Source organism: Gadus chalcogrammus, chromosome 19 (genome assembly GCF_026213295.1).
Source record: "Gadus chalcogrammus isolate NIFS_2021 chromosome 19, NIFS_Gcha_1.0, whole genome shotgun sequence".
In the NCBI taxonomy this organism is placed as follows: Eukaryota; Metazoa; Chordata; class Actinopteri; order Gadiformes; family Gadidae; genus Gadus; species Gadus chalcogrammus.
The window spans coordinates 1,051,246-1,071,902 of record NC_079430.1 but is presented as its reverse complement, the minus strand read 5'-3'; the positions used below and the strand labels follow the sequence as shown (position 1 = coordinate 1,071,902).

At 43.5% G+C, this 20,657-nt stretch overlaps 2 pseudogenes; both read right to left on the bottom strand.

The window, feature by feature from the left end:
- Positions 1–7,397: 7,397 nt before the first annotated feature.
- LOC130372916 (U2 spliceosomal RNA) lies at positions 7,398–7,573 on the bottom strand (annotated as a pseudogene).
- A 12,350-nt stretch (positions 7,574–19,923) lies between these two features.
- Positions 19,924–20,052, bottom strand: LOC130372917 (U2 spliceosomal RNA; annotated as a pseudogene).
- Positions 20,053–20,657: the final 605 nt, after the last annotated feature.

Below are 20,657 nucleotides of genomic sequence, written 5' to 3'. Positions count from 1 at the left end.
TCCTGCAGGTTAGTACCTAATGAGAAGACAAATAAGTGTCATGCAGGAACACAGAACAGATGAGAGAACAGATGACTTGGCTGACTCCAACTTAACACGGCTTTTGAATAGTAATGGTCAAGTGTGCCATTGCGCGCACTGTGTGCCTGCCTGGGTAGGCTATGCATTTTTTTTCGTTAGACTAATTCATGTATAATTAATTAAATCATGTATAATTAATTATGTAATGTAATAAAAACAATAAATAGCTATTCAATATTTTTATTCACAGCTGGATAGGGACGCATCAGGTTCACCTGTAGGGGAAAGGCCTCATCCCCCAGAAAAAAATAAGGACTGGGCGTTGTGGTGCCTGGTAGGACAGCAGGGGCGGGTAGATTGAGGTTGCCCTCTGCCAGCCTGGATCCGAAGGCACTGCGACCCAGGGCCGTTGCTACAATTCCTGGGCCCCTAGACAAGATTTACTGATGGGCCCCCCTGCGCTGAATTGTTGACGGGGGGGGGGGGGGGGGGGGGGGGGGGGGAAGGAGCACATTGTTGACCGGGGAAAGCAATTGTTGACGGGGGGGGGGGGGGGGGGGTGTACTATGGAAGTACTATGGGCTGGTGATATAATAATAATTTAGAATAAATTTTTTTTTTTATTTTTTTGTGGGCCCCCCCTGGGCTGTGGGCCCCCTGAATCGTCATCACCTTTCACCCCTTATCGACGGCCCTGCTGCGACCCAAGACACCTCCATCGCTCTCACGCCCGTATGCGCCAACATCAACATAAATAAATCTATAGTTGGCATCAGCAGCAGCCATGAGGGCAATTGAAAAAAAACCTTTGTAATTATAGAAGTCACTTCCCGATCGTGCTGGAGCTCTGAGTCTGACATGCTTCCCGTCAATCGCCCCGACACACAGGGGAAACTGCCACTGCCTCCAAAAGTCCTCCTCTATGTCCTGCCACTGACCGCGGGAAGGAAAGGCCATGAACTCCCCCTGAAGGGCGTCCCAGATGGCAGAACACATCTCCTCCACGATGCCCGACACAGTGCTGGTGCCCATCTTGTAGCTGGCCGAAAGAGCTTGCAGGCCGATGCCGGTTGCCAGGTACCTCAAGGTAACGGCAAGCCTTTGGGAAGCCCTGATCGGGTTCCGTGGTTTTGGTGAGAGTCGGGAAGATTACGGATGACTCGCGAAAGGAGATCATCGAACTTTGGCGCCGACATACGAAAATATTGGAAATGCCTCTCCTCGTCCAGGCTTCGCATTGGAAGCACCACAGAAACAAATTCCCCATCCCGATCTCGTGTGGTATTCAAAGGGCGCACATACCACCGCCTATCTCTGCGCTTCCTGCGTTGTCGTTGCCGATGTAAAAGGAGCAATAAAATGCACTCTTCTTCCGTAGACATTTTGATCGGAATGGCACTCGGAATGTCACCCGCAATATAAGCCGCGAAACACCGGTGATTCTGCTGCCGCCCGTGGCGTGAGTGGTGTATTGCATGTAATGCTTTGCCCGCGTCGTTCGCGTATGCTGTGTAGACTATGAAAGGAAGCGCGTCACTCGCGTCGTTTACGCGCGTTGCTCGCGTCGACTATATAACGGCCCTTAACCCCTACATGGACAAAATACAAAGGACTGAAGGAGCTGAACAGACACCAGCAGAACAGTGTCACAGACAACGAAATCCAGAAAAGTCTCCCACCAGTGTATCTAGGGCTGTAACGATACGCGCATCGAAACCAAAATCACGACACTCAAAGCCACAAACCTGTCTCGCAGTGTGAGAAGGCAGAAGCGCGATAAGCCCTTTCTAACTCTCCGGTCAAATTGTCCGATTGAAATTGCTAATAATTTGTCTAAATAATAGTCTGCTGACAGCGCCCCCTCCTATCGATGCCGTAAGTATGCGACGAGATGCCCTCTCTGTGATGACAGCTCTCCGTGGCTACGGAGGATTGCATTTCTCCACAGCCGTCGAAATCCTCAGATATGCGATATGAACGACATTTATCCAGAGTGGGCCAAGCGCGAAAAAAATTGCCTGTGTGATCCTGTCTCTATTGTTTTGTGTGATTTGACTGGCAGTTTGTCTGCTTATAGGTCGGAATGAAGCGGCCACCGATTATTGACAGGATGGGTACTTTATTCTACCGGACTCGTTCGCTTCTTCACTAGACACACGCGCTACCGCTCGCTCTCCTCGCTCGTCCACTCACTCGCTGACGTCACTCACACATGCATACGCACACTGCCATTCTCGCGCACACACATATGCTACTCGTAACACTATGCCCCGTTATTGCGACGTTCATGTTAGACGTTCATGTTTTTCCCCATCTATTGAAAGTAAGGCTATTAAACATGTTGCATTCTATATGGCCTGATTATGTCATTATTTAAGCTTCATAGCCTAATAAGAAGCACTAATAAGGATATTTGACTAAACCAACCAAACAGTTCAGGGTTTTTGCCTACCAGCAAAAAGCTATATTTTAATAGTATTCTTTCTGTTCTCCCTGTTCAAATCTGTTCAGTGTTCCAAATTATTTGTTATTAAATGTTACATTAAGTTAATTGGTATATAAGTGTTGTTTGAATAAAATGCTTTTTAAATTAAAAAAAATCGTGGGATGTATCGAACCGTGGGTCAAAAATCGTGATACAAACCGAATCGTGAGTTTGTGTATCGTTACAGCCCTAAGTGTATCCCAGCAAGGCGTGGGATCCGAGCAATGTGTCGGACCGCAGGCCAAAAACCCAGTTCAAGGAGCCAGTTCAAGGAGTGGTGTATAGCATGTAATGCTTTGCCTGCGTCGTTCGCGTATGCTGTGTAGACTATGAAAGGAAGCGCGTCAGCTATATTTTAATAGTATTCTTTCTGTTCTCCCTGTTCAAATCTGTTCAGTGTTCCAAATTATTTGTTATTAAATGTTACATTAAGTTAATTGGTATATAAGTGTTGTTTGAATAAAATGCTTTTTAAATTAAAAAACATCGTGGGATGTATCGAACCGTGGGTCAAAAATCGTGATACAAACCAAATCGTGAGTTTGTGTATCGTTACAGCCCTAAGTGTATCCCAGCAAGGCGTGGGATCCGAGCAATGTGTCGGACCGCAGGCCAAAAACCCAGTTCAAGGAGTGGTGTATTGCATGTAATGCTTTGCCTGCGTCGTTCGCGTATGCTGTGTAGACTATGAAAGGGAGCGCGTCAGCTATATTTTAATAGTATTCTTTCTGTTCTCCCTGTTCAAATCTGTTCAGTGTTCCAAATTATTTGTTATTAAATGTTACATTAAGTTAATTGGTATATAAGTGTTGTTTGAATAAAATGCTTTTTAAATTAAAAAAAATCGTGGGATGTATCGAACCGTGGGTCAAAAATCGTGATACAAACCAAATCGTGAGTTTGTGTATCGTTACAGCCCTAAGTGTATCCCAGCAAGGCGTGGGATCCGAGCAATGTGTCGGACCGCAGGCCAAAAACCCCGTTCAAGGAGCCAATCCTATGTATTGCACTAGGTCAGGCAGAGCCTATAGGCCAAATAGGAAGTATGAACTGAGCTAGCTGTTGTAGTTTATTGAATCCAAAATGTCAGAAGTAAGGCTTTGTTATTTGACTTCTGCATAATGTTCTATTCTGTTGATGATGCATTTAGTTGTGGGGCACTCAGTTAATTTTAAAACCAGATCATATTTACATTTCTATTATAAAACTGCTGTTAGTTCAGAAGTAGCCTACAAGGTTTATGTTTCCCATGTTCAGGAGCTGATCATATTTATATTTATATTATAAAACTGCTGTTAGTGCAGAAGTGTAAGGTTTTATGTTTCCCATGTTCAGGAGCTACGGCTAAAGAAGGGGGATGTAGATAGATGTACTGATTGTTTGACCCTACAGAGGTACCGTATTATGAGTGGGTATCGCGGGATTTGACTTGACGTGATTTGGTTGCGATTACCCGGAAATCGAGATACATGTGGTCTATGTTATTACCGTGGTTGTAAATACATTTCTACCTTTACCGTTCGGATACGTTTGTAAACAAAACGACACCAGGGGGGTATACCACGAACCTCGCTGAACATACCCAGGCTTTCTTGGGAAAACCTGGCTCGATAGAGCCGCAACTCGCAATTTAGAGTTAAATGGTACCACGAAGCTCACTTTAGATTAAATTAGTTGAACCAGGTTTTCCGCTTTAGGTTCAGTGCGTGTTCACTTGAAAGGGGCGTTTTTTGCGTAATTTTTCTCACCTTTACGATAGATCAAGCAGTCTGTATGCGTATAAGTGAAAAGATTCTGCATATTGTCTATAAAATAACTATGCCAAATGCAGAATTGTTCGCCATTAATCCAAATAGAATGATGATGATTTAAAAATGCATAAGCAACGTCCATCCTGCCTTATTCTATAATTTAGGGAATTCACTTTAAATACACCCTATGTAAGAAATGTAGCCTATCGCATGTTTTCAACCGCTGAGAGGTAGCGGCTGTAGCGTAGTGGATTAGTATGAGACCCGAACGCCAGCGACCAGGGTTCAAATTCGCCGGTCTATCATCATGCATATTACCCCCATAGATGTGGTGCCAGCACGGCCTTGAAAATATGGGTTCAAGTTCGAAATAAGCACAAAAATATAATTCCATAAGCTTTAGTGAATAAATATTCCATATGCATGAGAATTGGGACTTTTTGAAGCTTCACATAAATTCGCGTCACTTGGGAGTCGAACCCGCGCAGAAATTCAAGACTGACGCGCTACCTCCACTCTAGCACTCAGTCACGGAGACACAATGCGCAACAGTAAGCATTGTCTACATAAGGTCCAAAAGGACGATCAAATAACGAACACCCTCTGATGAGAATCTGTATCTCTCATGGAGAACCCCAATTTCGTTGTTTGCACAATGACAATAAAGTCTGAAATCTGAATATCGTCAGACAATGCCAAGGGATCGGTTCTGTCTCGTAAAACCCTCTGTCTCCGGAGAGACGCCTGTACGAGAAGTGCGGCGAGGTCCACGGGAACACCCACAAATGGCGACGCCATTGTCAGAGGAGGGGCTAGGAAGCTGCGCACGCCGATTTAAGTAGCCGATCTCCGGCTAGACTAAGCCGAAAAACTGCTCCCGACCAGGTTTGGTTGCGAGCATAAGTCACCAGTGTTGGGTATCGTTACTTTTGAAAGTAATCCGTTCGGTTACTTTGTTACTATCAATTAAAAGTAATCCGTTACGTTACTACGTTACCTATAAATAAAAGAAACGCGTTAGAGTACTCGTGCGTTACCAACAATTAAAATGCGTTTGGGGTGCGTGCGTGTCTGCCTAGCGCAACAACAACACACATCCTCCTTTAGATGCACCAACAGTGCTGACTGTTTATGAATCAATCATGAACCTATAGCATAATGACAGGAAAGACAGTCATCATATTGCACGTTTTATTTAACAGGCATTCATCCTTTGATCATTTGAACAGCTTCCATGAATAACATACTCCGGTAACAGGCAGTTATTTTAACAGAATGTAGCTTACCGTATTGGCTGCGCACAAAAGAACAGTGCGTCACACATAGCTTATCCACTTTACAAGTGCAGGCGCCTAACAAAGTGCTTAACAGGTAGGCACGCAACCTTTTAGAATTGGAAATTTAACTCAATTTAACCGTATGCGTTGCACAAAAGAACAGTGCATGGCACTAAAAAAACATTGAAGAACTGAAAATGTTCGTGTGACCCTATAGCCCTACATTCATAACAATCACGTAGGCTACCTTTAGCCTATTTATCACCAAAGTAATGGTTGAAACGTAGGAGAAGAAGGTGCTCAAAACGACCACTATGTTCTTCTTGTCCTTTTCGCTCTGTAACTCAAAATAATGAGCGTACCTCCAGGAATCTAAGGCTATCTTCTCGTCCATCTTGCCGCGGTAACACACGTAGCTTACACACACAGGTGCGCGCGCACACACACACAGAGAGCGAGAGAGAGAGATGCAAGGAGCAGGGCAGCAGCATCTGACTAAATGCAGAAAACCCGGGACTTTACTTTCCTTATCGAGGGAAAATCTTAAAGTAACGAGTAGGGGTGCAACGGATCATCATTGATCCGTGATCCGTTCGGATCATCTATTTCGGTTCGGCACACGCATGATCCGCGGATTGATTTATGAAAAAAAAATTTGCGCATGTTCAGTCCACACACAGCCGTAACCATTCCTGCTAGTTCCAGGGACAGAGCTACTTAACACGCTCTGGGTAAAAGTCCGCAACAGTTCCCTTTTCAATAAGCAAACAGTCCTATGGCTCGTTTTGATTTATTGTCCTCAGCGTACAACATGAAGAACAGTGGGCATGGAAAATAAAAGTAAGCTAGACTTCGGTGACTACTGTAACGATAACTGCTGCCTCCAGTGCTACGTCTGTTTCCATACTCGCGCTGCCACACAAACCTCTCGCCTAGGTTACCACACAGACGTAACACGTAGCTGACATAGCTATTGCCAACATAAAGAAAAACACATCGAGCATGGCCACGCATTTACAGCGACATCACCCCGGTGTTTCACTGACAGGAGTGAAACCGAAAGCGGCTCAACAACCGCTCATCACCGCGGCATTTAAGCAGCCCCTTCTTCCACAATCAGACCGGGCTAAAGCAATCACAAACGCTATTTTTTTTTTTTTTTTGCTGATCCGAAAAATGATCCGATCCATGACTCTTGATCCGAGGAACGATCCGAACCGTGAGTTTTTTGATCCGTTGCACCCCTAGTAACGAGTGGTTATTTTGGAAATTAACGAGTTACTGATTACTGAATTCGCAAAACTAACGCGTTAGGTTACTCGTTACTGAAAAAACGAATAAGAGTACTCTAACGCGTTAGTTCTAACGCGTTACCCCCAACACTGTAAGTCACCATGGTGATACAGCGACGCTAAAAGAGATCGACTTTCGTGGTAGGCCTACAACTAACCCAGGCTTTGAGCTCAACCTTCCTCGCTAACCCTCTAAGCGACTTTCGTGGTACAGGCCCCAGGTAAGTATGAGTTGTACACATTCAGGTGGGCTGAACGGTGCCCACGCGTGTTCCCGTGGAGAACGGTTGCAAAGCATTCGGAGATGTCTAGACTTTAATAAACTCTGTAGACCACCGGTCACACGATGTCAGGCGAATCTGATATCAGCGTGGTGGAAGCATAACGAAAGGAAACCTGGAGATCAGTTATTGAAACGCCACAGAAAGAATAATTTTTTCTTTCTTAAACAAAAGACTATAGTTGGAATAATTGTAAACAGTGCGTTTATGAATTGTAAATGGCACTTTATTGACTACACGCGGACGGGTGTACTCTCAGGAGGAGTTTAGTTTTGTTTTTCACAGTGAGAGAGGGGTGCACCGGTCCTGGAGGTAGGCTATTGCAATACCAGGTCGATGCGTGGAGTGGACGGAGCAAGCCCCTTTTCCATCTCCCAGTTCCAAAAATCAATTTAAAATATGGTCCCCGGGTAGTGGACGTATCAGATATTAAAGGCACCCAGTGCAACTTTCGAGGCTTAAAAATAAACATTCAATTTCTAGTCTTTTTTACACGTAGTAAGTTTCAATAACTCCATACCATTACTACAGTTTGTGCATGCATTCGTGTGTGTGTGTCGAATCCAAGATGGCAGCATGTTAGTCTTTGTTTGTCTGTGTCCTACAGTTTTTTAGTGATTTTTTACTCTAAATTTTATTCTACAATCCTTTTTTTTTAAATGTACACTTTGCACTTTGGTAAACCTGCTCATACATCTGACTGCTTCAACAACATGAGTCTACCGGTTTACCTGCTGCTCGCCTGCGTGCTCGTCTCGCATTCTGTGGGAGTTCTGGGATTTAGTGATGGGTCATCCGCTTCTTCTCGGATTATTCTTCCAAACTCTGGAACTATGCTGCTTTCTGATGCTGGCGGATCTACAGCAATCCGTATGTCCGCGTCGGTCTTTCCTGGCTGTTCTACCGGGTCTCAACTCATCAGCTGGGCAGAAGTACGGCAGTTTCGGCCCAACAGCTGCAGACGCGACCGGGAAGTCAGCGCTGCCCGCTCGACAAGATCAGCGGGCCTTTGGATTGTCCTACTCCTGGTCCTATCAGGTAATATCCATCCAAACCCAGGCCCAGAAGTGATTTTGAGTCCTGACGATTTAAAAAGTAGCGAAGGCTTGCGTTTTGTCCATGTCAACGTGCGCAGTCTGATTAACAAAATCGACGCTATTCGTCTGTGGGCTAAAATGACAGAAAGTGACGTAATTGTCAGAGACATGGCTCAAACCATCAATTACGAACAACATGATTCATATCGATGGCTATAATCTCTTTCGGACGGATCGTGTGAATAAAGGAGGGGGCGTAGCCATATATGCAAAGGCTTCGTTGGATTGCTGTTCCGTCGAAACAATAACAAAACCGAAGTTTTTTGAACTGTGTGCTGTCAAATTAAATCTCCCCAATGACACTTCATTGACTGTGGTAGGATGCTACCGCCCACCATCAGCTGTAGCTGCGGCAACTGCTCTGCTATCTGATTTTCTGCAAGAACTGTCCAATGAGTTTATCGTTCTGGGAGACTTGAATTGGGACTGGCTTTTGCCTTCATCACCGTTAAAAGACATTTGCGACGCGTTAAACTTGACGCAACTAGTTCAGTCACCTACACGCCTCAATCTAAAACGAATGGACAAATCTACATTAATCGATGTAATTCTGACTAATTCCCCACACAAGTACTCTGCCTCTGGTGTTTTATGTAATGATGTCAGTGATCACTGTATGGTTGCCTGTGTTAAAAATTGTAAAATGACTAAAACCAAGCCGCGGTTTATTTTTAAACGAAATTACAAACGCTTTAATGAGCAAGCATTTCTTCATGACATCTATCAAAGTGATTTAAATTTAGTGTGTTTTATGGATGATGTTGAACTGGCATGGGATTATTTTAAGAAGACTTTTTTAGCCATAATTGATAAACATGCTCCTACTATAAGATATAGAGTGAGGGGCAGAGACAACCCCTGGTTTAATGACAGCATTGCAACTGCAATTAGAGAACGAAATGAAGCATGGATAAAAGCAAAAAGAAATAATAATGACAAATGTTGGTTAAATTATAGGGTATTAAGAAACAAATGCACAAGACTAATAAAAAATACAAAAAGTGAGTATTATCTGAATTTAATAAATGAAAACCTCAGTGATCCTAAAAAATTTTGGAAAGCTATTAAATCTTCTTCAGGTGATGTGCCACCTCCCGCTATCCCTGAATTCATTACAACAAGCCATGGTGAAGTTAGGGGTAAACAAAGCATGGTAGATACTTTCAACGAGCACTTTATTAATGCAGGAAGAGATACTCAGTCAACACTTCCAGCCACCCCCATGGATAGTGGAACCTCCATCATTGATTCATCTAATGAAAGTCTAAATAATTTTAACTTCACTCCAATATCTGCGGCGGAAGTACAAAAGGCCCTTTTGGGGTTGGACTGTAAAAAGTCTGCTGGGCCAGACCAGATTGAGCCATATTTTCTTAAAACTGCTGCGAATTTGATTGCCGACCCTATCTCCTCCATCTTCAATCTTAGTCTACACTGTGGTTCTATCCCAAAGTCATGGAAATCTGCATTTGTCCTTCCACTTTTAAAAAGTGGAGACCCTTCGGTTTTAGATAATTATCGCCCAATCTCCAGACTGTCTGTCTTGGCCAAACTGCTTGAGTCTTTCATAAATGAGCAACTAAAACATTTCTTATCTGACAACTCCATTTTGAATCCCACTCAGTCTGGCTTTAGACAAGGACATAGTACAATTACTGCTGTAACCTCAGTTACAAATGATATCTTACATACTTTAGATAACAAGAAGTCTTGTGCTGCTTTATTTATTGACCTTTCTAAAGCATTTGACACTGTGGACCATCACCTTCTCCTGCAGAGATTGCAAAGTATAGGCTTTAGTACCACTGTATTAAGCTGGTTCACTAATTACCTGAGTGGTAGAACTCAGTGTGTGGCATTGGATAACTGTACCTCATCTTTGCTGGAAGTAAAAATGGGTGTCCCACAAGGGTCAGTTTTGGGCCCCATTTTATTTTCCATTTATATAAACAATTTAGGTAGGGACTTAAAGCAAACAAAGATTCATCTTTACGCAGATGATACCATTATGTATACATCTGCCACATCAGTCAGTGAAGCAATTACTTATTTACAGTCTGCTTTTAGTGTAGTACAAAAATCTCTGGTAAGCTTAAAGTTGGTACTAAATGCTACAAAAACTAAGTCAATGATTTTTACCCGTTCACGCTCTCCAATAAACATCACTTTAACAACTCAGGATGGTACGATAATAGAGAGAGTATCGTCTTATAAATACTTAGGTATCTGGCTTGATGATAAGCTGTCTCTCGGGGTCCATATTGTGAGCCTTTTAAAAAAACGTAGACCTAAATTAGGTTTCTTTTTTCGCATGAAAAAGTGTTTTCCTCATTTAGCAAGGAAAAGGTTAGTGCAGAGCACTTTCTTATCAGTATTAGATTATGGTGACCTCATTTATATGCATTCTTCCTCATCGCTATTAAACAAACTAGATGTAATTTACCATTCAGCCCTGCGCTTCATCACAGGTGCCCCAGCTAGAACTCACCACTGCATTCTGTATGAGGCTGTACAATGGCCCTCCCTCTCCCTTAGAAGGAAACTACATGCACTGATTTTTATTGCGAAAGCACTAATGGGTAAACTACCCCTTTACATCTCAAATTTGCTTTCCTTCCATAACAGTGTTTACAAAACAAGGTCATCAGAATATATGTTATTAACCACACCACTAACAAGAACACAACTGGGTACAACAGCTTTCTCATCATATGCACCAAAGGTCTGGAATGAACTTCAAGCCACTCTAAAGCTGGAATCACTCCCACCACTCAGTACCTTTAAAAACATGTTACAATCAGCTCTAAAAGAACACTGCAACTGTTTTTAACCTGATGCCTTTTATTTATTTTTAATTTGTTTTCTTTAGCTGTATGTATTAGCTTGTTTTTATATAGCCTGTTATGAAGTGTAATTTTAGCATTATAGTGTCAATTGTGGTGTACTTTGTTTGTGTGTGTGTGTGGCCTTGTGCAAATTCTGTAACTTCTTTTCTGCTGCCTGTCTTGGCCAGGACTCCCTGTGAGAAGAGTTACTGTAACTCAATGGGACCTTCCTGGTGAAATAAAGGTTAAATAAAAAATAAAAATAAAATTACATACCGACATTCAAGCAGCAAAGATGAGACGTCGTTGTGTGGTGAGAACTGATAGAAAATCGATAACAACAACAATGCCGCCATTTTCTTTATTTTTTGTAACCTACAATAAATAAAGCAGGCTTCCAGTCAATGGAAAAATGGCTTCTCCCCACCGGCGATTGTTGTTGTTTACGATTTTCTATCAGTTCTCACCACACAACGACGTCTCATCTTTGCTCCTTGAATGTCGATATGTAATGGTATGGAGTTATTGAAACTTACTACGTGTAAAAAAGACTAGAAATGTAATGTTTATTTTTCATTGAATGTTTGCATAAAGTTGCACTGGGTGCCTTTAAACAGATAAGAACAGATTTTTTTTCGTTTGAAAATATTTATTGACACCAGTTCCTTCATTTAACATTCATATCACAATTAACAGGTCATTGTTTTTTAAAAGCATACACAATTAAAAACATTTCAATCAAACAACAAGTATAAAACCATCACATTGTGAATAAAAAGGTAAATAAATATAATTAAATACATGGATACATTGTTGTTTTATAAAATCATTGTGATGCTTAAAAAACATGGTTAGATAGATAGATAGATAGATAAATACTTTAATAATCCCAGAGGGAAATTATTTTTGTCACGAACTCCAGATATACATACACAAATAAATAAATAAATAAATAAATATTAAGAATAAAATATAAAATATAACATATATATCCATATCCATATATATACATATACATACACACACACATATATATATATATACATATACATACAACATAAATACACATACATACACAAAAGATAAAAGATACAACCTAAGAAAAACAAAAAATACAAATAAAACATTTAAGGACAATATAAATATATATACAACACCATATATACACATACATATATATATATATACATATACATATACATATACATATACACATACATACATACATACATACATACATACATACATACATACATACATACATACATACATACACAAAAGACAGCACTGTACAAAAAGAATTGTACAGTATTGTGCAAAAGGTGCAAGAATTATAGTCCTTGTTTGAGGTCAGAGATTACAGAGAGGGACGGTGTCTGACATTCTAAGGGAGGCGTTGTAAATTTTAATGGCCACAGGCAGGAAAGATTTCCTGTGGCGCTCTGTGGTGCATCTGGGTGAGAGGAATCTCCTGCTGAAGGTGCTCCTCTGCAGGGCCAGTGTGTCATAGAGAGGGTGTGAGACATTGTCCAAGATGGACTGAAACCTGGACAGCATCCTCCTCTCTGCCACGGTCGTCAGGGTGTCCAGTTCCTCCCCCACAACATCACCGGCCCTCCTAATCAGTCTTTCAAGTCTGTTGGTGTCTGCAACCCTCATCCCACTGCCCCAGCATGTGACAGCGAAGAAGATTGCACTGGCTACAACAGACTCGTAAAACATCCTCAGCATCGTCCGGCAGATGTTAAAGGACCTCAGCCTCCTGAGGCAAAAGAGTCGGCTTTGGCCTTTTTTGTAGACAGCCTCTGCATTTCTAGACCAGTCCAACTTGTTATTAAAGTACACCCCCAGGTACTTGTACTCCTCAACAGTGTCCACTGGGACCCCCTGTATGGAAACAGGGGTCACAGCTGCTGTTTTCTCCCTCCTCAGATCCACAATGAGCTCCTTCGTCTTTGTCACGTTGAGTTGCAGGTGATTCAGCTCACTCCAAGTGACAAAGTTGTCCACAACAGTCCTGTATTCACGGTCATCCCCCTTTTCAATGCAGCCAACTATTGCTGAGTCATCAGAAAACTTCTGAAGGTGGCAGGACTCAGTGCAATAGTTAAAGTCTGAGGTGAAGAGGGTGAAGAGGAAGGGAGAGAGGACAGTCCCCTGTGGGGCCCCAGTGTTGCTGACCACCTTGTCAGACACACAGTTCTGTAGGCGTACGTACTGTGGTCTGCCCGTCAGGTAATCAACAATCCAGGACACGATGGGGGCCTCCACCTCCATCGCAGTCATCTTCTCACCCAGTAGAGCCGGACGGATGGTGTTGAAGGCACTGGAGAAATCAAAGAACATGACTCTCACAGTGCTTGCCGGCTTGTCCAGATGAGTGTAGACTCTGTTCAGCAGGTAGATGATGCCGTCCTCAACTCCCAGGCGGGGCTGGTAGGCGAACTGTAGTGGATCAGTGAAGGGCCTGACCATAGGCCTTAGCTGCTCCAGGATGAGCCTCTCCAGGGTCTTCATGACATAGGACGTCAGGGCCACCGGTCTGTAGTCCTGAGGGCCGTTGGGACGCGGCTTCTTAGGTACAGGAACGAGGCAGGACGTCTTCCACAGCACGGGGACCCTCTGGAGGTGCAGGCTAACAGCTGTGCAGGGACGGGAGGAAGCCCAATTAAAAAATAAAAAACCCCATCATGCTCTCTCTCCAATAGCATTGGTCTCTCGGGACCTGTGGCTCAGAGGATCTCCTCGCCCCTCTGCTCCTTCCAACCTGCCTCTCCCGGAGAGCCAGGCCGCCGCTGCCTCGACCTTTCCGCGTGTGGCTCCGACTCCCTCGTCCGAATGGGCACAGAGGCGATTCTTCTTTGTGGCTGTGTCCTAGGCCTGCCGCCTGCAGCACCGGCCACTTGGACCGTTGCTGCGGCCAGGGGCGCAACTGCCTACTTTCTGGGGGGTATGCAGACACATAGCAGGCGCCCCCCCCCCCCCCCCCTCTTTGATCTGGGCACAAATTTGACCTAAAACACCCTCTGATATTGAATCAAAAAAATAATTTTGAGTGCACCGGGACAGATATCCGGTGTTTTCTTTAGAGGCAGCCTTTCTAAGATGCTCTGTCAGTGTAACATCATAACGTGCTATGAGATCAAGGATACCCAGAAAATTTCCATTTCTAGGATTTCCATTTTGTCCCCTTCAGTGGCAGGTTTCTTTCTGCAAGGAAGAATATGCAGTCGATCACTCGAGTCAACAGGCTCTCTGCAATTCGCTATCAATAGTTTTACCTAGGCATAAGCGGGATGCCAATTCTTTCCACATCAGATAAGCATTTATGTGGTAACCACTTCTTTCATGGTGCTTCAGTATCTTTGAAAGACACTGCCAGTTATTATACCCCACCACAAGGCAGCAACTCTAGCTTCACCAAAAACCTTACATGCAAAACAATAGACTCTGTTAGAACTGTTGGAGTACAGGTACCAATAGGGGTTGGAAAAATAATCGATTCTTCGATGCATCGCAATACTGTGTAGAACGATTCAGTCTCAAATCAGATACGATAATAATCTACTAGTAGTAGATTTAGCTAAACTGAATATTTACAAGCCTCCTCTTGATACACTGATAAAAACGTCTTTCAACCACTTTGAAAAGCTTTCTTTCATCCCTGTGCACCCTTTCTCCTTCCCAATCTTTCTTTTTCTATGTTGTGACCCTGAGGGCTTTCTTCTCTGCCTCTCAATATTGAGGTACGTGTCATCAGATGACAATGCGGTTCAAATGAAGTCGATCTGGCGCTCGCCTCCAGGGCGTGTTCGAGGGGGCACTGGAGCGCCGTGTGGGGAGGAGGGGGGGAGGGATGCGAAAGAGCAGGGGGGCGCCTTATCAGTGACGTCCTTCTGTTACACAAACGCTGTTAAAAACAGAAAATGCCGACTCAATTTTTTTTACCTCCATCGCTTTGGCGCCCCCTCTGGTGCGGCGCCCCTGTGCCCCCCGCATATAGTGCATACCCACTTTGTGCGCCACTGGCTGCGGCCATCCGGATCACAGCCACGGGGGGGATCTGCATGTGCTTTCTTACCAGCAGTTTTCTGGAAGCCCATATGGCGTCTTTTATGGCGGCTAGGGTGAGCCATTTCTTGGGAAAGTCTGGTGGTAGCTGACTCTTTTGGCTCACCCCATACAGCACCATTTGGGCTGTCAGGGCCTCCCCTGCTGGTAAGTACGGGAATTGCAGGGAGCCGGCCGTTGCCCACTGGTCTCCAGCAGCGCTGCACTCCCAGAACAGGTGCCTCACCAACTCAGGCGCGCCACAGCCTGGTCGAGGTTGGGGATGCAGCCATCCCCCGGGAGTGCATGACGGCCCTGACTGGGAGGATCTCGTGAGCTGCCATCCATGACAGGTCCCGGAGTCTGTTGGAGAGGGCAGGATGGTTCACATTGTGCCAGACTGTTGTGGGCTCGCCGTATGCTAGCCCACGCACTGGACTCACTGGTTCCCGCTCCTGCACTTCCGTGATTATAAAACGATGGTTAGTTAAAACATTCAAATCCTCGTTGTCAAGGTTAAAAAGTTTTAAAAAAAAGTAAAATTGTGACAAGTTAAATGATACTGGTGTTCTATGATCTGATATATAAAACGGGATTTTTTTCAGATAGGACCCAATCCAGAATCGTGCCATTGCTGTTGTTTTGTTTTCTCTGGATGGGGCCATTGCAAGCTTTATGTGAATTGTAGCATATCTGCTTCCTAAAAACAGGTGGAGGTCTGGGACTGCTTTCCCCCCTTTTTCTTTTGTTTTCTTCATTTCTGTTCTCTTCAGTCTCTCCCACTTGGACCACCACAGGAAATAAAAAACTGCTGCAACCGTCTGCAACGCATCGTCCGCGACACGCGAAATTTAAAAAGAGCCACGAGCTGCAACCAGCTGCATCGCATCATCCACGACCCGCGAAATTTAAAGAGCCACGAGCTGCAACCGGCTGCAATGCATCGTCCGCGACCCGCAAAATTTAAAGAGCCACGAGCTGCAACCGGCTGCAACGCATCATCCGCGACCCGCGAAATTTAAAGAGCCATGAGCTGCAACCGGCTTCAACGCATCATCGTCATCTAAGCAAATATGGCTGAAAGCGAAACGGAGGAGCTGGTGATTGCCCTCATTTCATGTTCATTTTAAAATTGTATGCGTTCACTTTGCACTTTTATGTTTTAATATCAAGTATCTGTGCACACACTTGGAAGATTTTTCTTTATTTAAAATAGCCAGGCCTAATACGTATTTCCCTAATTCACAGTATCCGTTTCTTTATTAACAAGACACCAGTTTTAATTTAATTGAGAGAAGTATTCGTCATTACACAGAAGATTTTTTTCTTTGCTAAAGTCTCTGCAGCTACAACATTATGTTGTATGATTACAGTTTTGCACAATCAATGTTCTCAAAACGACATAGGCCTACTAAGTTTCTTTCTTTTGTTTTATACATTTAGCAGTTTGGCTTTCCTTAGAGTCTATGTAACCTGTTCTGAAATGGTTCTATTATGATTTATATATCGTGATATATATCGTTATCGCAATAGGTTGCAATGTATATCGCAATATGGATTTTAGGCCATATCGCCCATCCCTAGTCCAGTGTTCTGTGTACTGATAAAAGGTCTGTGCATAAAATGTTGACGTCGTCCATAAATAAAACACATTTGCTAAAAAGTCCCCCACTGCCCGGTATGGCCACCCCTTTAATCCATTGGTCCCTTCTCAAGACCTGTGCCAGTGGTTCTATGCATGCCACATAGAGGAGGGCAGATAACGGACAACCCTGAAGGACCCCGCAGTGCAAATCTACTGCTTTTGTGAGTTGCCCGTTAACAAGAAATTTGCTGGTGATGTCCCTATACAGCAATCCCACCCACTCTAGGACCTCTCTGGGAAGCTTGCAGAAGCTTGCAGTACCTGGAATAGGTACTGGTGCGAGACCCGATCAAATGCTTTCTCAAAATCTAAATTTAGGACTACTAGTCTGATGTTTCTGTCTCTCGCATAACAGATGGTGTCTCTAATCAGTACGAGGCTGTCGGTGATCTTCCTCCCCGACATGCCACAGGTTTGATCCGGGTGGATTACATCCCCTAAAACCACGGACATTCTGTTTGCTAAAAGTTTGCTAAAAAGTTTACAGTCAACGTTTAAAGGGGTTATTGGTCTTGTCGTCTTTTTTGTACAGTAGTTTTACAATCCCTGATCTAAAGCTGTCTGGTAGTCGGTCTAGTCTTTGGAAGTTGGTAAAAACCATCAGTAGGTCAGGTGCTAAAATGTCACAGATGGTCAGATAAAATTCAAGTGGAAGCCCGTCTTTCCCCAGCGACTTTCCCCCTTAAAAACTCGACAAACATTTGTGAAGTTCTAAAAGGTCAAAATCACGGGTTAAAAATGCACTTTCACCTATCTTTATATCTATGTTGTTTATGATTTAGTTTTTTGCTTCATTTTCTATTTGTTTTTCGCTGTACAGATCTCTATAAAAAACCTTCTACTTCCTCCATTATTTCTTTGTCAATATTGGTTTGTTCCCCATTTGTTTTTTTAAGTTTAAAAATACCCTCCCCACTGTTAATGATTTTCTTTAAAAAGTATCTAGTGCATTTTTCTCCTTCTTCCATGTGTTGTTCTTTGCTTCTAACTATAATTCCTTTGCATGTGATTTCTGATAAAATCAACATTTGGTTTTTAACTAATCAAATTTCTTGGTTAAAATCAAAACCTTGTTGCGTTAATTTAAAATACCGTTGTAGTCTTTTCTGCAGCCCCACTCTGCATCTATTTTCCTTGTTTTTTTTGTTTTTCCCTGGCTTTTTAAAAAAAGTCTGTGTCTTTCCCTTCACCATTTCCCACCCAAGTGCACGTGTTTCGTAAAAGCCTTGGAGGGACTGCCATTGACTGAATTGCTCCTTGTACTGGCTGGCTAAATCCTTATCTTCTAGCAGGGAGCAATTCAGTTTCCACAGAGCACTACCTTTAGTCACACCTGAAGAGAGTGAAAGGGTGCAGGATAGCATAGCGTGATCTGAGAAGAAGACAGGGGTTAATCTAGCATCGGTTGGCAGGCAGTCTCTGGTAAAAATGCGAGAGTCTCTGAAACCGGCACTACTGAACCAGCTGAAGCCCTCCTCTCTTGGATGCAAGGTTTTAAAACAGTCTTTTAGTTTAAAATCCCTGCATAAACCCTGCGATAAAACCGACGTCTTGTCCACTTTAAAATCATCCCCGACCGCCTCTCACCACAGTGCTGCCCTTCACCAGAATTGAGGGGTTCTTGATTAAAATGGCCACGCCGTCATTTCTGTTTTAATTTGAACCGCTCCACAGAGATTGTGTGGCCATAAAAACACATCTGACTTAAAATTATTTAGATAGGATAAAATCTTTTGAGCTCTAACTCTTGATTTCACACTTCTCAAATTGAGTGTAGAAAAGGTGAGGATCATGAGTATGGTATTTAAAAGACAGCTATGCATTAAAAGACTAAAAGCGGTCTGGGGTTATTCATTCCCCTTCATTCCCCTCCCAGACTCGAGCTTGGTTTAAAGTCCTTTGGTTTAGAGTCCTTTGGGGTTGACTGTAGTGCCATATGTAAAAAAGAGAGAGTGTTGGGGGAGTTGTTGGGGAAGACTCTGGACTCCTCCACAGATGACCTGTTTGAGGAGCAAGCTCTTCCCCTTTTCTCTGAGGCTCCGTTATTTTCAGAGGATAACTCCCACACTGCTCTCTTACCAGGCTGGGCTCCTGGGAGGGAGGCTTCACTGGACTCCACTTCAGACTCCTCATCCAGGCTGACTGTTACGAGACTCCCGGTTTCACCGGTTTCGAGTCCGAAGTGGAGTTTTGCCCAGCTCCGCCTGCACCACCCTCTTCCGCCTCACCATTTGGTGGGGCCAGGCCCCTCCTCATCTCCTGCCTTGCCCCCAACCTCTCTCCCAATTACAGCGCTTGGCGGGAGATTTGAATTTTCAAGCCTGTTTTTTTCAATTTGTACAATTGTTTGTCCACTCTCAACCGCCACTTTGTTTGCCACATGTTTTAGCTTGTTGGCAAAGGATTTCTGACAATCTCTAAGAGGTGGTTTAAGTCTCCACAGAGGTTGCACTTTCTGCCATTGGCGCACTCTTCAAAAGAGTGTCCAATTTCTCTACATTTGCCACAAACAACCTTTTCACATGTTTCTGCCAGGTGCCCTTGCTCGCAACACTTGCGGCAGAGCTTGGGCTGCCCCTGGTAGTGTATGGAGCCTCTGTTCTCTCCAAGAGCTATTATGGATGGGAGATGTTTCAGGCCCTGGAACCGATGTGGGTCCCGCCATTGTTGAATGGGGACCCTCCATGCGCAGTTCCAGATGCCATCTTCATCTTTCACCTTGGTAGCCTGGGCCCTCACAGTGCAATATCTACCCAGCCATAAACAAATATCATCAGCATTTACCGTTTCATTGAACATCCTGACAATTACTGTTTTAATAGCATTGTCATTAAGTCTCTCCACTTCAAATGCTGAAAACTGGTCTTTTACCGGTTCATATCGTGTCCAGAAATCATTCAAGGTTGTTGCGGCCTGGAAGCTTACATCAAATCCTTTGTTGAAGGGCAGAGTTAGAATGCAATTCCGGTCCTTCGGTGTAAATTTAAGGATTCCTTGAATTAGCTTTCTTGAAAAATCAAGCCGGGAGGTCTGTATCATGGTTCCATTTACTACTTTGAATTTAAAACATACACTGTCGTGCCTCCTCATGCCGGTAGAGTTTACCGACATGGTGAAGACACCACGTGTTTAAAAACACTAAAAATCAGGTAAAAGCAATAAAATGCAAAAACCAAATAAATACCAAATAAATAAGACGATAAAATACCACTTACCTTGTCGCAGTTCCATCAGCAGACAATGAAATCTTTGATGAAGTTTTTAAGTAACAGATAACACTGATAAGAACATACTACACTTGATTTTAGCCAAAAGGCCGAGAAGCAATGCCCACACATGCTCAGACCAAGAGGCCAGCTTCCCAGACACGTCGCTCCACTTGGCGGTTTAACAGACAACGACAAAACAATAAAAAGACCAAGCACCCTGTGTGCGTGTTTATGTGTATGTGAAAGCTGAAGAAATAAACCGAGGTCGCTACATCTCTCTGCTGCTGCCTGCTGGCAGTCTCACTAGACTGTCCGCATGTTTCACAAACAGAGTTTGGAGAGACGTTGTCAGTGTCTGGGTAACCCTTCCTTTTACAGTCCCCTAATTACTAGGTATTTACCCGGTACATACATGGTAAATCATAGTGTATTACTGGGTAATTACCACTGGTAATAAGAAGGTAAATACAGAGGAATTATCCGGTAAATTATAGTGTATTACTGTGTAATTAGCACTGGTACTAAGAAGGTAAATACAGAGGAATTACCGCTGAAGTACTAAGTAAAACCTCCACTATTACCCATCAACTCAACTAAGTAGCGTGTAGTTGTAACTGTTTTAGGTTGGTAATAACTCCGATATTGTGTACTTCCTAGGAAATTAGGCAACCAATTCTTAGAAACACCTATTATCCAAGGTTTACGTTGGTAACAGCCCAAGTTT